This window comes from Rattus norvegicus, chromosome 4 (genome assembly GCF_036323735.1).
Source record: "Rattus norvegicus strain BN/NHsdMcwi chromosome 4, GRCr8, whole genome shotgun sequence".
Lineage (NCBI taxonomy): Eukaryota > Metazoa > Chordata > Mammalia > Rodentia > Muridae > Rattus > Rattus norvegicus.
The window spans coordinates 172,944,326-172,962,709 of record NC_086022.1 but is presented as its reverse complement, the minus strand read 5'-3'; the positions used below and the strand labels follow the sequence as shown (position 1 = coordinate 172,962,709).

Sequence of the window (18,384 nt, the reverse complement as noted above, 5' to 3'; positions counted from 1 at the left end):
TTTCTGGATGTTGACTCCTTGACTAGTGTCACTTTCCGGGTGGAAGCTGCTATTTTATTGCTATCATTACTACATTTGCAGCCTCTAGAAGTAACCAAGAGCTCCCAAGTACATGAGCAAAATTTTCAAATATTCCAGAGTTCATGTTGTCATTAAGGGAAAGTGTAGAAGCTTGGGTCTATAGCTCAGTTGGGAGAATGATTGTCCAGTGTGCACCAAGTTTTGGATCAATTGTCAGAACTACATAGACAGGCCATGGTGGTACACACCTGCAACCTTAGCACTCTGGGTGGATATAAAGTATCACAACTTCCACAAAGTATCAGGAATCATGAGTCGTCATTGGTTACATGGTAAATTTGAGTCTATCCTGGGCTATATGAGACTATGACACTAAAAACCCCAAAAGAATAGGGAGTACAGACAGAAAAAGAGGAAGAAGAGGAAGAGGAGGGAGGAGGAGACAGGAGAAAGGAGGAGAAGGGATGGGAGGGTGAGGAGAAGTGAGGAAGAGGAGGAGGGGAAGAGGAGGAGGGGAGGAGGAAGAAGAGGAGGTGGAGGAGGAGGAGATGGAGGAGGATGAGGAAGAGGAAGAAGAGAAGAAGAAGAAGAAGAGGAGAAGAAGAAGAAGAAGAAGAAGAAGAAGAAGAAGAAGAAGAAGAAGAAGAAGAAGAAGAAGAAGAAGAAGAAGAAGAAGAAGAAGAAGAAGAAAAAGAAAAGATTTAGAACAAGAATCATCGTATTTTTCCAAGTAACTGTCTCTTTGGAAATTTTTTTCAGAAAGCATATGAAGGCTTTTGTTTGAATATGTAGAGACCCCACATCAAAAACAGAGGGCCACTTAGCAGAGCATTATTGAGAGCAAGAGGGCAGTCTAGGTCAAGTGTAAGTGTTGAAAGAAGGCAGCTACTTGGTGTACTCAGATAGACCTGCTACAGTAAAATGTAACTAGCTCAGTTTGAGAAAGTTTAAAAACTAGTTGTGTCTATACCAATATTTGATGCCTTAGGGTCCTTTGCAGCAGGATAAGAGGTGATAGTGATGTTCTCTGGAATAGCAATGTGAGTCAAGCTAGGTTTGAACCACAGAAGCTCTAAGGATGCTGCGTCCAGGTTGATGCCAAGGAGCTAAGGATATTGTCTCAGAATTGCAAAAGCAAACCATAAAGAATCAATAGACAGCATAGTGGATTGTTACTCATTTCCCAGAGAAAAGACCTTACTCAAATATCCATATTACTACAGAGAAAACCCTGATGAGGAACTCCTTTCCACCATACCAAGCGCTTGCTGCCTGCCACCCCTACACTCATGCCCACACAGTGGAGTCACTTTGAACCTGTCAGTCATGTGGTAGATTTACTGGTCCTATTAGGAGCTTGAGCTTCATGAGTATTCCATGGTTGTGGCATAAGACTTTAAACTGAAGAGATTAGAGCTTTGATAGTCATGGAGAAACATGATTAAATGGGTTTGCATAGTTTACAAAACTAGAGAGAGATGGCTCCATGGTTCATATCACTTACTTCTCTTGTAGATGACTCAGAGAGTAGCTGAGAAACACCAACAGCACCAGTTCCAGAGAATCTGATACTCTTCTAGCCTTCATGGGCTCTTGAAGGAAAGCGGTAGACATAAACTCATGAAGACAAACACACATATAAAGAAAGGAGGTAAATAAAACTTGGAAGGAATGAATGAAGGAAAGAAGACAGATAAACAGACAGATAGACAGACATATAGCTTTCACAAGCAGGGTTTGGCAGACTGTCTCAATCTTCCCTCAAGTGACAATTCCATGCTCTTCTTAAGGGACCTGCAGTTTAGTGTGGAGAATAGCAGACACGAGAAGCCATAGAATTAAATCTGAAGCAGCTAGTGACCCTTGGTGAGAAAATGTGTGTGCAAAATTCAGAGTTCTGTTGGAAAGAACCAGATAACTTTATTAAAACACACACAGAGAGACACATGCACGTGCATGTGCACACGTGCTTACTCAACTATAATGTACTCATGCACACACTACACATGCACATATTTACACACATACATGTACTCATACGCACAAGCAAATACACACAGGGGCACGCACTGCCACAATTAGTTCTATACCAAACATCTCTCCCAATTTTTTATATTCTGTTTGAGAGCATTTGATGCATTGAGTATGCTTGGTACTATTTTTAATGTTCAATTTATTAAAAATAGAAATTTATGAAATACAATTTTTCAATACTTTTGTGGCCCAGTTATACAGTCAACAGAATAAACCCTGTAAATATAGTAAGTCAACCTTGGCCATGTAAACTTTGATCAGAATCTTAGTCCAGTTCCTCTAAATATTTCAAGCTTCCTGTCAGTTAAAATTAGACAAAAATATCTCACGATGAGTCAATGATGTTTCTATGCATTTAAAGTCATAGCAAACATCAGCGATGTAAATGAGTATCTCTATACTTTTCTTCTGATCTTGCAGAGGCCTTATTAACTGAAAGACTTTTAAAGTGTTAAAGAGTTCCGTTCCAAGGAGAGATCTCCAGAACCTGTGTTGACTGCACAGATGCCATCTGAGTCGCCGGAAATGCTGGGCCCTAAATGATTCAAATTCAAACATTAAATTGGAAAATAATACAATGGTCAAATTTTTCCTGTTACATCCCTAGAATATTTTAAAGTTCAAATCTTTTCCGTGGGTTATAATTTCCTGTGCGGGTTCACATCATTGGAGTCTTATGACGCCATTTTAGTATCTCATTAGAAGGTATGAGACCATTTACAGATTTTTATCCCCTAAGAAATAAAGACTAGAATCTATGCGGTCAAATTTCCTGTTAGGACATTTTGTGAATCCCTCTTCTCCCACAAATTATTGGATCATTGGATTGATTATCATGCATTACCAGGCATGTTCTTAGTACCCTAACGATTTAACAATTCTCTACATGCAATCTTTTCTACTTAAAGATGGAGAAAAGGGCTAGGAATTGTGCCACTTGCCTTTTATCACAGTACTCAGGAGACAATGTCAAAAAGAAGGAAAAAGAAAGGAAAGAAAAAGAAGAAAAAGAAAAAACACACACTTCTTTTAAAAAGGAGGCAAAATGTGTAGATAAATATTTACTCGGTAGAAGAAACAGGACACATATCTGATTCCGTGTAACAACTTTTATAGTCATTGTTTTACAAACACAGATTCTACAATTTTGTAGCCCTAGATACAATGTAGGTGTATTCAGTAACAGTTATGTTCAACTATTTGTGTGGTGGTGATGGAGGTGGGGTCCCACACACAATTCTTATTTAGATCTCAGTCAAAATGTTTCTTTTAAAAGACAATGCCTTTAGAAAACCAGGGAGTCAAAGACACAAGATGTCTTTGCAAGGGCTGTAGAGTAGAGGAGAGTAAGGCAGAAAGGGTGAGCACTTGGAGAAAAGGAAGATCCATCTGAAAGTTTCAGAAGACAAACGCACAGGTTGTAAAATAGCAAGAGCACTTGTAGTGGGGGCTACATTGGTGCTGAGGAATGTTAGCTGGACACTGCAAAGATAAACACAGAGAAAGAGGAAGAAAACAAGAACGGAAAACAAGACCCTCCCTCCACAGGATGAATTTCATTCTCTCTCAAGGGTGCTTGACAAGAACATACATGTGCTATATTTTTACCAGTTTATGAGAACCTTTGTCATTTTAAAGTAAAACAGATTACTGCTTAACTCAAAATACATTTAAATTTGAGAATTACATTTTGTGTGTGTGCGTGTGTGTGTGTGTGTGTGTGCGTGTGTGTCCACATGCATGTGCACATGTATTTACTTACATGCCATAGAGTATTCTGGAGGTCAATTTTTGAATTATGATAGACAACCTGTGAGCAACTCTTTCCTCTTTCCTTTCAAACTGTGGATTCCAGGGATCACACTAAGGTCACCAGTCAGGTTTGGCCACAAGCACCTTACTGACTGAACCATCTTTGTCAGTCCTCAAACACAGATTTATTCATTCCAATGAGGACTTCCATTTTAATCCCCCAAGTCCACTTTTAAAAACAAACAAGGATGCATTTTTACTCAAAACCTCAGCTAAAACAGCAGATTCATAAGAATATTGCAAACAAAATGTACATAATTGCACTAAGTTTTGTCATCTGTAGAATGAACTTAGCAGTGTCCAAGTCGCAATGCCTCCCCGATGCTTGAATGCATAAATCCTTGTGAAGAAGTCGCTGCCAGGCCTCCTTTCATTTACAATGTCACTTAAGTGCTAACCACTGAACACTGTAGTTTGTCTTCACAAGAGAAATGTGGGGTTAGAAATAACAAGACCACTCAAGCAGAATGCTGGAGGATTCCTTCTAAGAGAAATACTAAAACCCAAAACTGGAAATTAAATTTGGAGACTTTGATAACAGTCTTAGTTATGAGATGTAAGACTTCTCTCTTTTTAAATTACCTTCTTCGGGTCTCAAACACATGGCTTGTTTTTGGTTTTACTTTGTTCTTGGTTGTTTTAGGGTTTTCATACTTGAGTCTAGGATTTATATAGGTGCAAATTGCTATTTCTGATATTTAACCAAAGGAATAAAATGATCACTGGGTCCATAGGATCAGTCATATAGGTGCTAGTTCTGTATTGTGATAATTAAGGTTGAATGTCAACTGAACAGGACCTTGAATCACCTAGGAGACAAGCTGAGATCGGAAGACCTACCTAATGTAGACCTCACCATTTTATGTGCTGGAATTCCAGACTGAGTAAAAATGAGAAAAAGAACTGAGCACAAAGATAGACCACTCTCTACTACCTGACAATGGACACTGCCATGCCTTCCCTGCTATGTTGGACTGGCCTCCCCGTAAACTGCAAGCCATGAAGGACTGGCTTCCCCTTTAACTGCAAGCCTTGACAGACTGGCTTCCCCTTAAACTGTGAGCCCAAACAAACTCACTCTTCCTTAACTGGCTTTGGTCAGGAATTTTGTCAGAACTGCAAGAAAGGCAAACAACACAGATTCCTACTATGTAAAAAGGCTACAAGGTAGATATACTTGTAGTCAGTCTTGAAGAGTTCTCTGGAGATGACGATATATGAGTGATTATACTGAGACTACCCCTAAATTATTGCTACAAAAGAATTGGTTTTCTAATGGTTTATTAATCTGCTGGATAGAAAGTCATAGAAGGTTTTGTAACTGAGGCTGAAACAATGAATCTGCTGCTAAGAGCTTCTGTTGTGTTTATAGAAGACCCAAGTTCAGTTCCCAACACCCAAATCTGGATTCTCACAACTGCTTATAACTCCAGCTTCCAGGATCATAGACATACACCTGGCCTCTGTAGATGCTTTTCTTCACACACAGGGCCCTGAACATACATAAAACAAAACTTTAAAAATTTTTTCAGAAGTAATACAGCATAACCAATGTCCAATTTCAGGAAAATTTACTCCAACTAAAATGTGCATGCAGACTATGGGGTGCTTGTGGTCTTTTCAAGGGCACTTCATAAAAACCAATGAAAACATGAGGACCCTTTCAGCACAACAGCCGTTGAAGGATAAAAAAAAAAAGATGAAGCAGGACCTGGATGCTAGTTGGCTGGTAGAGTGCTTGTCTAACATGCAAGATCTAGAATTACAAGACACCAGGCATGGTGGTTCCTGCTTGTGATATCAGCTCTCAGGAGGTAAAGGCCCACCGATTGGAAGACCAAGTGCATCGTTAGCTATATAAGGATAAAGGCTAGCCTGGGCTACATGAGACTCCATCTCAATCACATGTGTAGGGGAGCACCCAAGTAGCACATTTTTATCCAACACGATAGTTTCCTGAATATAGCAGGGAAACCATAGATAGGTCAAATGCAGCCCATTTGGTTAATGCAGCAGACGTGAGGAAGAAATGTTAAGGAACACATGCTTTCCGTCACTCCTTGGGGAGAGGAAGCACTAGAGTTCACGTGAAGGTGCAAAGATGCATTTCCGTATCCGAAACTCTCTGAGCTGGGTTGTGGAGATGGCTCAACAGCTCCAAACATTCGCCACTCAAGCTGGACAGCCTGAATTTATAAACCATACAGAAGGATGTGATGTTGGATTCTGTAATGCCAGAACTCCTGTGGCGATATCGAAGGAGACAGGAGGCTCAGCCAGAGCTTGAAACTCACAGCAAAGAAAAAGAAACCATGCCTCAAAACAAGGAGGGCAGAGAGAACAACTGACTGATAAGGAGTTGTTCTCTGACCTCTACACGGGGGGACCCCAAATAAACAAATACATCTGCATTTAAAGGATCGAGCGTCCGAGGAAAAGAGCACAGAACTAAATGCCAATAAGCAGAATAGTATGCTTTTCTATTTCATTCGATGCCTCTTCACCCGCCATTCTTACTAACAGCCCATGGAGCATGCCCAAGGAAAAAAATCACGTCATAGGACTGTGCTGCGTCTTGACGTGGACACGTGATGCCCCTGTAGTAGATGGGAATCCACAGCCATCCTCGGAGACGCTCTGCACAGTTACCATGGGCGTCATAACTCTTCTCTTCCCTGCCTCCTTATTCTTTTCCATTCTTTCTTCTAGACTGGAGTGCACATGGAAGTTAGGTACACACACCATCTACTGCCCGGAAGAGCAAGGAAATAAAACCGTGAACCGAGAGAGCCTGGAACAGTGCTGAAATAGTGAGAGCACCAGGACCAGGCAAGCCTCGGACAGCGCTGTGCACTCTCCTCTCTCAGAGGTGTGGGCTCACCTCTGGAATCCTGCCCCTTGTCAGGCCGACCTCTTGCCCCTTTGACTGAGTTTCTGTTATATCTAGCCAGAACCCCCCTGAGTGGTACAGGCGGCTTTCAGAAACCTGGGAAAACTTATGGATACATTTCGGATGTGTACCCATGGCTGATTCGAAGAAGGACGTTTGGAGGAGAGCTGTTGTTCCCACAACTGTATTATAGCTACACCTCTCCTAATTGCTTCCCTGGTATCACAGGGGAACCCTAATCTTCTAGCAAGACAGCATGAAGGTGAAATTTCCAGTGTCTGCATCTTAACTCTCCTCTTACCTAGCCCTGAAACCCTGCCCTGACTCAACATCAATTAAGCACTGAAGATTAGAATATTATAATTTATCTAATTTTACATATGGCCATTGGAGGAGGCTGAGGTTTTATTAGACTGTCATAAAACAGCGTAGAAAGAGGGATTCAAGAAACAGCCAAGGTATTTTCAAGTCATTAGTTGGAACTACAGACAGATCAGAGAGAAAGCCATTGTGCAAATGTCAGGCCCTCAAGGTTATTTCACCTTGAGGAGATAATGTCAGACGTGCCGTGGATGGAGGGAGCCTCTCCAGGCCCTCCCCAAGTCCTCTCTGAACATCCCCCTGAAGATCACCCTTCCTCTGTAAGGTTTCCTCTGGTCCTTTGGGAGAAACTGATCAAATGAAATATTTATCGTATTGATGTAAATATGTTATCAAAAGCAAGCTGTTTAGTTGGAACTCAACCTTTCTGCTTCTTAAATAAAAACGTAGTGGCGGGGCTCGACACAAAATTGAATTTTAAAATAATTATGTTGCCTAGAAAAGTAAAAGCTCCCTTTGTTTTCCCTCTACAGTACACAGATGTATAGTTAAATCATATAACGACTTTGCGAAATGCATTAACTTGTTTTTATTTCTCATGGATCCAAATTCTGGTTTCAGTCAGAGGCTGCTTAAGAAAATTCCATTTCTTCACTAACTTTCAGGCCAGCCTTCTACTTCAATCTGTCCATGTTCAAAGTGCTATAGGTTCTTCTGACTGTACAAAAGATACTTTAATAATTAACTAACTCCCAAGGCATTATCTCAAGAGCATTCTCTCCCATGCTCCTGGGAATACGTATTCAGTACTCTGTATGCACTAATCGCTGTGGAAATCCAGGGATATGCAGAGAAGAGTGTGTTGCAGAAAGAAAAGACAGAAAACCGCCAAGACACATAGAACATTCTCTTAACCTTTAAGTAACTCCCAGGATTCAGGAAAATGAGGGGAATACATCTCCATGGCATGACAGATGTGAACAGGTATTCTGGAGTAGAGAGAGAGTTGCTACAGTAGGTTAAAATGAAAGTAATGGAGTCGTGCATTACACTACAATGCTGAAGGTTGGAGTGCAGCTCAGAGGTTAAGAGCATTGGCTTTTCTTCCAGAGGACCCAACTTAGGTCCCAACACCCACATGACAGTTGACAACCTATAACTCTAGTTCCAGAGGAACTGACACACTCTTCTCGCCTCTGCAAGCACCAGACACACGTGTATTGCACAGATATACATGCATGTGGGCAAAACACCCATACATGTAAAGGGTCTTCCTTATTGTATAGTATAAGAATCTCTATATAGCACTTTAAACGTGTGTACATGCATGTGCGTGTGCATGTGTGTGTGAATGTGTGTGTGTGTGTGTGTGAGAGAGAGAGAGAGAGAGAGAGAGAGAGAGAGAGAGAGAGAGAGAATAATTGCTTAGCAGTTAAGAGCACTCAGTGATCTTGCAGAGAGAATCTAGGTTCAGCACCCAGAACACATATGGAAGTCTAACACACTACCAGGACCTCCATTCTATGGGATCCAATACCCTCCTTTGACCACCCTAGACACCAGGGATGAATGTGCTGCACGCACATACATACAAGCAAACCACCCTCACACATAAACTAAAAATAAATCATTATTTTTAAAGGACAGAGAGGTTTATGAATCTCATACCACAGGCTCTTGGGAGCATCACATGGTAGATGGCACTATGTAACCTAAATGGCATTCAGACCACATCACAAGAGACAGAAAACCAGAGAAAGTAAGAGAGGGAGGGATAGGAAGAGAGAGGAGATATGATGTGGGGATCCTGTGATCTTTCTCTAAATTGTCTTAAAAGTCTATTTCCTTACTATCGTTGTCCTACAGACAAACTCTTCAGCAGTCACTGGGGGACAAAACATGTCCAACTACAGAAATGAGTGTGAGAGTGTGTGTGTGTGTGTGTGTGTGTGTGTGTGTGTGTGTCTGTCTGTCTGTCTGTCTGTGTCTGTGTTTGTGTGTCTGTGTGTGTGTCTGTGTGTCTGTATGTGTGTGTGTCTGTGTGTATATCTCTGTGTGTATGTGTCTGTGTGTGTCTCTATGTATCTCTCTGTGTATCTGTGTGTGTGTGTCTAAATGTGTCTGCATGTGTGTATGTCTGTGTCTCAGATATCCTGACTCAGTACATCTCTGTGTGTCTGTGTGTGTGTGTCTGTGTGTGTGCGTGCGTGTGTGTGTGTGTGTCTGTGTGTCTGTGTGTCTGTGTCTGTGTCTGTGTGTCTGTATGTGTGTGTGTGTCTATGTATTTCTCTGTGTATCTGTGTGTGTGTGTGTGTGTGTGTGTGTGTGTGTGTGTGAGAGAGAGAGAGAGAGAGAGAGAGAGAGAGAGAGAGAGAGAGAGAGAGAGAGAGAGATCCTGACTCAGCAGACTTGGAACCATTTACACAAAAGAGGGGCACCTCTAGAGACTGCAAAGCAGGGAAGGCCTGAGGCTGGGTCAGGTTGCTGTTCAGGTGCTCTCTGAAGGCTGGGGTGGAGGTTGGGAGAGCAGCTGATGCATCAGAAGAGCTGGAATATGTGAAATTCTCTTATATGGGATACCCATGGAGATGAGAAATTTCAGAGACACTGGGCAAGAAGTCAATTCAGGAGAAGATGGCAGTTTTTTTTTTTAAAGGAATTTTTAGACTCATTGCTTTTAAATTGCCTTGAGATAGAAGTTGGAAACAAAACTATTTATACTTTAACAGAAAACTCATACTCAGGAACCTAAGGAAATTAGATATTTGTGCAATTGGGTGGTAAAGGCAATCCCTCCCAGTCTTCAACCTTTATTTCTTGAACAAATAATTGAAATCTCAGAAAAGATCTTACTTTCATAAGTGAAAAAAATGTCTTATTTAAGCTGTTGAATCTGAAATGGATGAGAATCAATAAAGTTAAAATATTTTTTTAAAAGATTACCTTACCTCACCTTACTAATTTTACCTGTGGCATCATTTCAAGATCGCTTTTGTGTTTAACATATAGACAGAATTCTAGTCAGAATTATCAATGTTTCTATCAGAACTCGATGATAATCAAGTACTTTTCTTTTGCTTTTTTTTTTCTCAAACCATTCCTTTCATATGAAGTGATCTGCAGAGCATGCGTTTCTGTCGAGAACCTGAGTTTGATTCCTAGCACCGACGGGTCTCAAGATGGGCTGGTTACTGGTTGGCCATTCCCCAGTCTCTGCTTCATCCCCTTCCCTGCATTTCTTGTACTCAGGGTAAATTTTGGATTGAAGGTTCTGTTGGTCAGTTGGTGTGCCTATCGCTCCACTGGAGTTCCTGCTTGGCTACAGGAAGTGTCCTCTTTGGGTTCTATATCCCCATCGCTGTGAGTCTCAACTGAGGTCACCCACAGTGATTCCTGGAAGCCTCCCCCATTCAGGTCTCATCTTCCCCACCCTGGCCAGCTGCAGATTTCCATTCATTCTCCTGGCCCTCTGACCCTCTCTCCTGTCCTCTCTCCTGTGACCTGATCCCACCCCCACCCCCATTTTCCACATATCCCCTCTCACATCCTTGTCCTTCCCTCCATCTGCCTCCTATGACTGATTTTTATTTTTATATATTTAGTTATTTATATCACAAATGATGCCCCCTCCAGATTCCCCCCTCATAGAGACCCTCCCCCACCTCTTCCCCTTCTCTCTGAGAGTGCTCCCCCCTCCCTGGTTATCCCTCTACCATGGGACATCAAGTCTCTGCAGGATTAAGCACATCCTCTTCCACTAAGGTTAGACAAAGCAGGCCCAAATGGGGAAATGGATAACACAGTCAGGCTAGTCTTAGGGAGAGTCTCCTCTCCAGTTGTTGGGGGCCCTCATGGAAACTGAATTGCATATCAGCTAAATAGGTGTCAGGGGCCTGATTCCAGCCCATGGATGATCTTTGGTTGGTGGTTCAGTCTCTGAGACCTCTCAGAGGTCCAGCTTGGTTGGCTCTGTTGGTCGTCTTGTGGATTATCATCCCCTTCAGGGTCTTCAGTCCTCCTTCCACCCAACTCTTCTATAAGAGTCTTTGACCTCAGTTCAGTGTTTGGCTGTGGTTGTCTGCTTCTGTCTCAGTCATCTGCTGGGTAGAGCCACTCAGAGGACAGTTATCTGCAAGCATCACAGGGTGCCATTAATGGTGTCAGGGACTGGTGTTTGATTGGGATGGGTTTCAAGTCGGGTCAGTTATTGGTTGGTTATTCCTTCACTCTCCCTGCTCCATCTTGTCCCTGCATTTCTTTAAGACAGGACAAATTTGGGTGAGAAGTTTGGTGGATGGGTTGGTGTCCTTATCCCTCCACTGAGAGGCCCCACCCAGCTGCTGACTGAAACAGATGCAGAGACCCACATCCAAGCATTGGACGGAGCTTGGGGATTCTTATGGGAGAGTTGGAAGAAGGACTAAGGGCCCCCAAGGGGATAGGACCTCCAAAGAAAGACAAATAGAGTCAACCAACCTTGAGGGCTTTCAGAGCCTATACCACCAACCAAAGAGCACACACAGGCTGTTCCCAGAGCCTTCGCGTGTGTGTGAAGCAGATATGAAGCTCTGCCTTCATGTGTGTCCCCCAGCAACTGGAGCAGGGGCTGTCCCTAAAGCTGATGCCTGTCTGTGGAATATGTTCCCCCAACTGGGATGTCTTATCTGACCTCAGTGGGAGAGGATGTGCCTAGCCCTACAGAGACTTGATGTCCCAGGGTAGGGGGATAATCAGAGGACTTCCACTCTCTTAGAGGAGAGAGGGAGATGGGGGAGGGCCTTTATGAGAGGGACCTGGAGGGGGCAGAGGTCTGAATGTAAAGTGAATGGCATTTAAAAAATAATAATAATTCAAAAAATGAAAAGACTATGGAACTACAACTAATGAAATTGACAATCCTAGACGTTTTATTTCTTGTATCCGTCCTGTTTTTCTTTTCACAACATGAAATGCAACAACAGACCATAACATCAGGGTTATTGATGACTACCATTTTGCTTCTGAGTACAAAGTTCAAGGCAGGCCAGGAACTAAACCACCATCCAAAGAGTACACATGGAGGGACCCATAGCTCCAGCTGCATATGCAGCAGAGGATGGCGTTGTCTGGAATCAATGGGAGGAGAGGCTCTTGTTCCTGTGAAGACTCAATGCCCCAGTGTAGGGAGTGCCAAGGTGTTGAGGTGGGAGTGGGAGCATCTTCACAGAAGCAGGGGGAGACAGGGAGGGGGGATGGGAGGAAGGAAAGGGGATAACATTCGAAATGTAAATACATAAAATATCCAAGAAAAATAAGCAAAAAGAAAAGAAAAAAGGAAGTGTAGCTTGCTTGTGTAGAGCTTCTCCTAGACTGTAAAAAACTCTAGATTTGTTCCTCTGTACTGCAGGGGGGAAAGAACCCAAAAACCTAAGTGGATCAAATCACTTTTCTTTAACAGTTTGAGTTTAAAATCTCTGACGAGAAACTAGATTATTCTATGGACTCCATGCCAGCAAGAGGGAAAGCTACGGTCTCCCTGGCTCCCAGGAGAACTGCAGCACACACCAAGGCCCTGAGGTGCTAGGTGGGGCAGCAGAAGGGCACAGCTGGATGGTCTTCCTCATGGCCCCTCCCCCTGCAAATCCTCTCTGCTCCACTTTTAGCCTTTAGTGGTGACAGAGAAAAGAGGTGCTTAACAAACTGTTCTCTGAATGAGAAAACTCAAAATACTCACAGATCATCTCAAAATCATTCTTTATCCAGAATAATCCCCAGCCTCTGACCTTTCCTCAAAGGCCTTACTTTTCTAAAACTTAGATAATCTTGGTGGCTTTTCTCAAAACATTTCTTATGCTTCTCACGCTTATTTCTTTTCTCAGTTGTGGGGCTCGGGAGTCACCACGGCCTGGTGTGGAGTATATGAATCTGCCGTTAATGAATACCAGACCACATATTGTTGGTGTTCTGTAGATGATACATCAAGAGCCAATTTTTTCTGGTAAAAAAAAATGCACTCTGATTCATGAAGTTCGCTAATCTATTGGCAACCCATATGGTTGCACTGTGTACCTGTTCCATTTTCTGGCCTAATTACTAAGGAATTCCTAATTACTAAGGAATTCAAATGATGTTAGTGCGTCTTGATTGTCTCACAGATGAATGTGAGTGTCCACATCTCTTATGTTAAAAAGATACTGTACAACCGACCCAATCATCTATACATGCAGTACCCTTTAGAATTCTCAGAAAATCCTCCCCAGATGGCTAAGCATCAATATAGCCCCAGATATCTTTTTCATGTTGTATTCAGTCAGTAGTTGGACATATTAAACACCAAGTCCATAGCTAATGGATTTGGGAGCTAGTTATTAATTGATGGCCATAGTAGATGTATCTTTTTCATTGCAGGTCCACTTGGAGGAATGTGAATGTCAGTTTTCCACTGGGTGTGTGGTAAAAACTGAAGACTAGGAACTGAAGAGATCGCTCACAGGGTAAAGCGTTGGTATGCAATCATGAGTACCGGACTGCAAAACCTCAGAATGCTTGGTGAGTATGCCTGCCCACTTACAATTCCAGCCCTAGGGCCACCCTGGAGCAAGCTGACTAGTTGAGCCATCCAAACCAGCAAGTTCTGGGTTCAAGTGAGAGGGCCGGCCTCAATACATAATGGTGCAGGAAAACACTGTCAACCTTTGGCATCTGTCACAGTAGTGCATGCATACCGAATACATACATGTGCGCAGCACATACAAATGCAAAATACCTGAGAATAGGCTACTAGGTAGAGGCTAATAAGAAGGGATATTTAAAGCAATGAGGAAACCAAAAGAACAGGTCAATGTAGAGTTATTGAACCACTGAAAAACAAAAGACCCAGAAAGAGAGCTTACGGAAAGGACAACAGAGACCAAAACTTGAATTAAAGGTCAAAGTTCTCAAAGTATGAACACAGGAAGTAAGAACACAGGAAGTAAGAATACAGGAAGTAAGAACACAGGGAGTATGAACACAGGAAGTAAGAACACAGAAAGTATGAACACAGGAAGTAAGAACACAGGAAGTAAGAACACAGGAAGTATGAACACAGGAAGTAAGAACACAGGAAGGCACTAGAGTAGGGGGGCGCATACGCATGATAACTCAGAAAGAAATTCACACTACTAATGTGTCCTAACCATCAGGGGAAAAAAATTAAAAAGCAAACCCTCTTAAAAATGAGCCTCGATATGTACATATGGGAAGAAAACTCACAGCTCTACACTATCTGATACAGGGAGGTTGGCACCTATCATTTAAAGACTCATCCCTTGCCTACACCAAGAGCTCACTCAGCCTCTACATCTTACGTCATTCTTCTCACCCTCCACACCTAGAAACAGGTAAGGAAAAAAAGAGACACCAGAAATGTACCTCCCTCAGGGGGACCCAGCCAGCACTGCCTCCAGAGGATTGTTTTGAGTCTGTGGCCTCGTGAAGAGGAGCGATGTCCAGTTTTATGAACGAGCACAATGCCAGAGAATCCCAGGAGGAAAGAACCTGGAGGAATAAACAGCAGCATCGTTATCTCAAACACTCCTCTCAGGTCCCATCATCTTCTTTTATTCAACCTTTTCCCCATTCATTCATTAATTCTTTCACTTTATATCCTGATAACAGGTCCCTCCTTCCAGTCCTTCCCTCATACAGACCCTCCCCCATCTCCATTCCCCTTATTCCCTAAGGAATGGGGGAGGCCCCTTCTGGGGACCAACACATCCTGCCACATCGAGTCTCTGTAGGACTAGGCAAGTCCTCTCCCACTGAGGCCAGACAAGGCAGCCCAGTTAGAACAACAGGGCCCACAGGCCAGCAACAGAGTCAGAGACAGCCCCTGCTCCAGGTGTTGGGGGACCTGCATGAACACAGACCTGTGTATCTGCTACATATATGCAAGGGAGGGAGCAGTGGAGGTCCAGCCCATGTACGAACTTCACTTGGTGGTTCAGTCTCTGGGAACCCCCAAGCTTCCAGGTTAAGTTGCTCTGTAATACATAGATTGTCCTTTGCATTGTGTATCCTTAACGGTTATTCTTTTGGCTTATTTTGTTTTACATTCCGTCAGTCCAGAAAATAGCAAGCTAAAGATGGTCTTAACTGAGTTGATACCTCAGTCCTTTCAGGTAAAAAGCTGGGGATGCCATCTGTCCCAGGAAGAGCAGGCATGGTCCCATCTGCCTCTCCAGACTCCTCTTCTCCCTCCTATCCTGCATGTTCTGTGATGCCCCTGTTTCTGTCAATGCTGCTCCCTTTGCTTATGGTAGATGCTTGGCTATCACTGCCCTTCATGCTCTCACTCCCTTTCCTGAGGCTGGTTGTTTCCTTTGCATTCTTTCCTGGGCTGAGCATTCTGTACGCATTTCCCAGGATCCACAACACTGCCGGGCACGCTCTAGGTGCAGAGTGAAAGTTTATTGGACAACTCTGTAAGTTGAATAACCAGTTTCCATTCTGGAATGTTGATGCTGTCCTAGGACCTTCAGAACAGCAAGCAGTTCGTGCCTAGATTATTCGGTGAGATATTGAAGAGGCTAAAGAACTAGAGAAAGGACATTAGCAAAAAAGAAAATGTACCCGGAGTAAAATAAAGTGAGCCTTCGTTTGCAGAGTGGTCCGAGAAAGATTAGCAGTCCCCATTCTAAGATGAGACAAATGGGCATCTGAACACTCCTGCTACTTGGTGTGAAGGATGCTACAGGCCGAGCAGGTTTTCCCTACCCCAAGGCTACGTTGGAGGCTGCTGGAAACCACTGACACCTTCATCTTGTGTACATCTCCACGGGTCTCAAACTACAGGCAAATTGGGCAAAAGGAACAAGTCCTGTCCCCTTTATATGCCAACACTTTTCTTTAGTAAAACCAAGCCCAACAAAGCAAAACTGGAAAATTAGACTTGTTAGCTTAAGTAGAGTTCCTGGAGCCCCATCAGTTCCCTGCCATGGCTTTGTTTCAAGTGTGGTGGAGGGGAGAGACTCTGTGGAGGAAGACGTTTCTAAAGACCTAACTAGTGTGTCCTCTTGAGCTTCACCTGAGACCCAACTGAAAGGCACATTTCTTAGCCACTCTATTAATAACCTTTCATGGGATTTGAGTCTGGTCTGAGGTGAGCTATGCGTCTTTAAGCTGGGTTTTTAAGAATATCTGAATATTGATATAAAAACTATACCTTTTATTCTTTCAGTATTTATTTTTTTTGTACTCAGAGAAAAAGGTAAAATGAATAAGACGTTTTGCAAAACAGGAGCTGTGTCAATATGCTAAGGTGGTAGCCAGGCAAGAAGAGAAATGACCCCTTTATCTGACCTCGCCTCCAGAAATGGCCGAGTTCCAAGTTACCCGTGACTGAGAGGAACCCTTGGCAGACCCCAAACACTCTTCTCCCCGATAATGGCATCAAGTTTGAGATTCTGTTCAAGAGGTCCCAGCTTCATTTCTTCCTCTGCAGAAAATAAATACAAACAAACAAAGTCACACATTAGTAAGCATAAGTGAAAACTATCTCTGGCCTACAATTAAGCCCTGTGGCTTTGATGAATCATTTCACCACACTTATGGGTTCTTCCTTTGGACCGATCTGAAGCTGCTGCGGGAGCATGCTAATTTTTAATGCCCAACAACCCTTTTAGTTTCTTTGACAGAGACTAGCCCAGATTCAGAGGAAATGAAACAACTTCTCAGAGATAGCCCCTGTGCTCTCTCATGCCCCAAGCTAGCAAAGTTACAATGGCGTTGCGGGGAATCAGGAATGGGAGTCTTGCCCCCACCGAAGGCCTCTTGAAGTAAAAGTGGAAACAATGTGTACTGGGAAAGCCACTCTGTCTCTACCCAGAGCTCCCATCATTTCTGTCCTGCAGGACAGCTGCAGAAGCCGCAGTGCCTATTTTCTTCTCGACTTGAGTAACTACCTGGGTTTGAATTGGGGAAGCTGCAAGCTCCCCACACTCATTGATAGAAGCTGGAAATGCCATAGGCTGCTTCAGTGGGGGCCTGGGGTTTCACATTCTCGCGCGATAAGCGAATGCCTTCCCTTGTTTACTTCGCCATTGATGGAAGGAGAGCCTGTGGCCCTTGCACCTGCTAATGCCCACTTCTTATACTTACGTGACCCACGCAGCTGCTCATTTCAATTAGCCCAGGGCCAGCCTTGGCATTTACTCACAGAAACAATGCTTCTTCGCTGAGAAGCGCCTCTGTGCATTTGTGCTGGCACGCTTCCAGCTCACATTTGGCTTCTGCGCATTCTACCAGCCCGGCTCCCCGACTGCAAGGACACACTGGACATTCGAGTCTCGAAAAACTAAAGGAATTCTTTTGGCTCACTTAACATTTCCTTTACGTTCTCTTTCGGAGACACCATTTTGCCAGTTTCTCCACCCGTACACTGTACTTTATCTCCCCTCTTTCTCTTTCTCTTTCTCTCTCTCTCTCTCTCTCTCTCTCTCTCTCTCTCTCTCTCTCTCTCTCTCTCTCTTCCCCCCCCCTCAGTCTGTCTGTCTCTCTCAGTCTGTCTGCCTCTCTCTGTCTTTCTCTCCCTCTCTGTCTCTCTTTCCCTTCCTTTCTCTCTCTCTCTCTCTCCCTCCCTCCCTCCCTCCTCCCCTCCCTCTCTGTCTCTGTCTCTCTCTAGTCCCTCCTTCTCTATCCAACAGAGTGACACTCACAGAAAGGCATTTGTTACAACTCTGACTTTATAACCACAAAACAGCAAACAAATAGATAAGAGAAAAGGAGGCCAGCAGTGTGACTCGTCCTTAATTACCAAATAAAACTGCAGCTAAGTAAGACTTGTCCAGCTTTCAGTTCTTTGACTTCAATGCTGAGTTCGTGTTTAAACTTCAGTTTCTTGGTTAAAAAAAAAGATTTCAGACCCTCCCAACTGCAAATGATCAGTCCCATTGCCACGTCGGGATGTCACTGGGTGGTAAGTATCACTAATCTCCTTGCCTGAGTTCCGTGATGAGAACAGCTAGTTCGAAGTCCTGCCTGAATTAGTGCTAAAAGCACGGCTGTTATCTGCTCCTCTTCCCTAAAGCTTGCAGACGTCCCTTTCCCATATGAATTATATTGAATGTGACCTTTTATGACATGCCTAAGAGATGCTTAGCGACATTTCTTTATTCACTCTCCAAGTCTTCCCTGTTGCTGGTACAGACAATTTATCACCTCATGGGCAAAAAGACCATGTTCTTCCTGTAAGTGAAGCTGTAATCTTGCTGGGAGACATTTGATATATGCCCTGTGCCAAAAAAGTTCCTTCATTCAGATAATGAGGGGCGGGTACCTTCAAATCA

At 43.4% G+C, this 18,384-nt stretch overlaps 1 long non-coding RNA gene across 4 annotated transcripts; it reads right to left on the bottom strand.

The window, feature by feature from the left end:
* Positions 1-742: 742 nt before the first annotated feature.
* Positions 743-17,656, bottom strand: LOC102547371 (uncharacterized). Of its 4 annotated transcripts, none has more exons than XR_353702.5 (4): positions 17,198-17,656; positions 16,400-16,535; positions 14,471-14,596; positions 743-2,590 (listed from the first exon to the last, which is right to left on the bottom strand). It is a non-coding gene; the product is annotated as an uncharacterized LOC102547371 (long non-coding RNA). The 4 variants fall into 4 exon arrangements; XR_010066296.1 differs by lacking the exon at positions 743-2,590 and adding an exon at positions 11,963-12,276; XR_010066297.1 differs by lacking the exon at positions 743-2,590 and adding an exon at positions 11,963-12,276 and having other exon boundaries at positions 17,256-17,656.
* Positions 17,657-18,384: the final 728 nt, after the last annotated feature.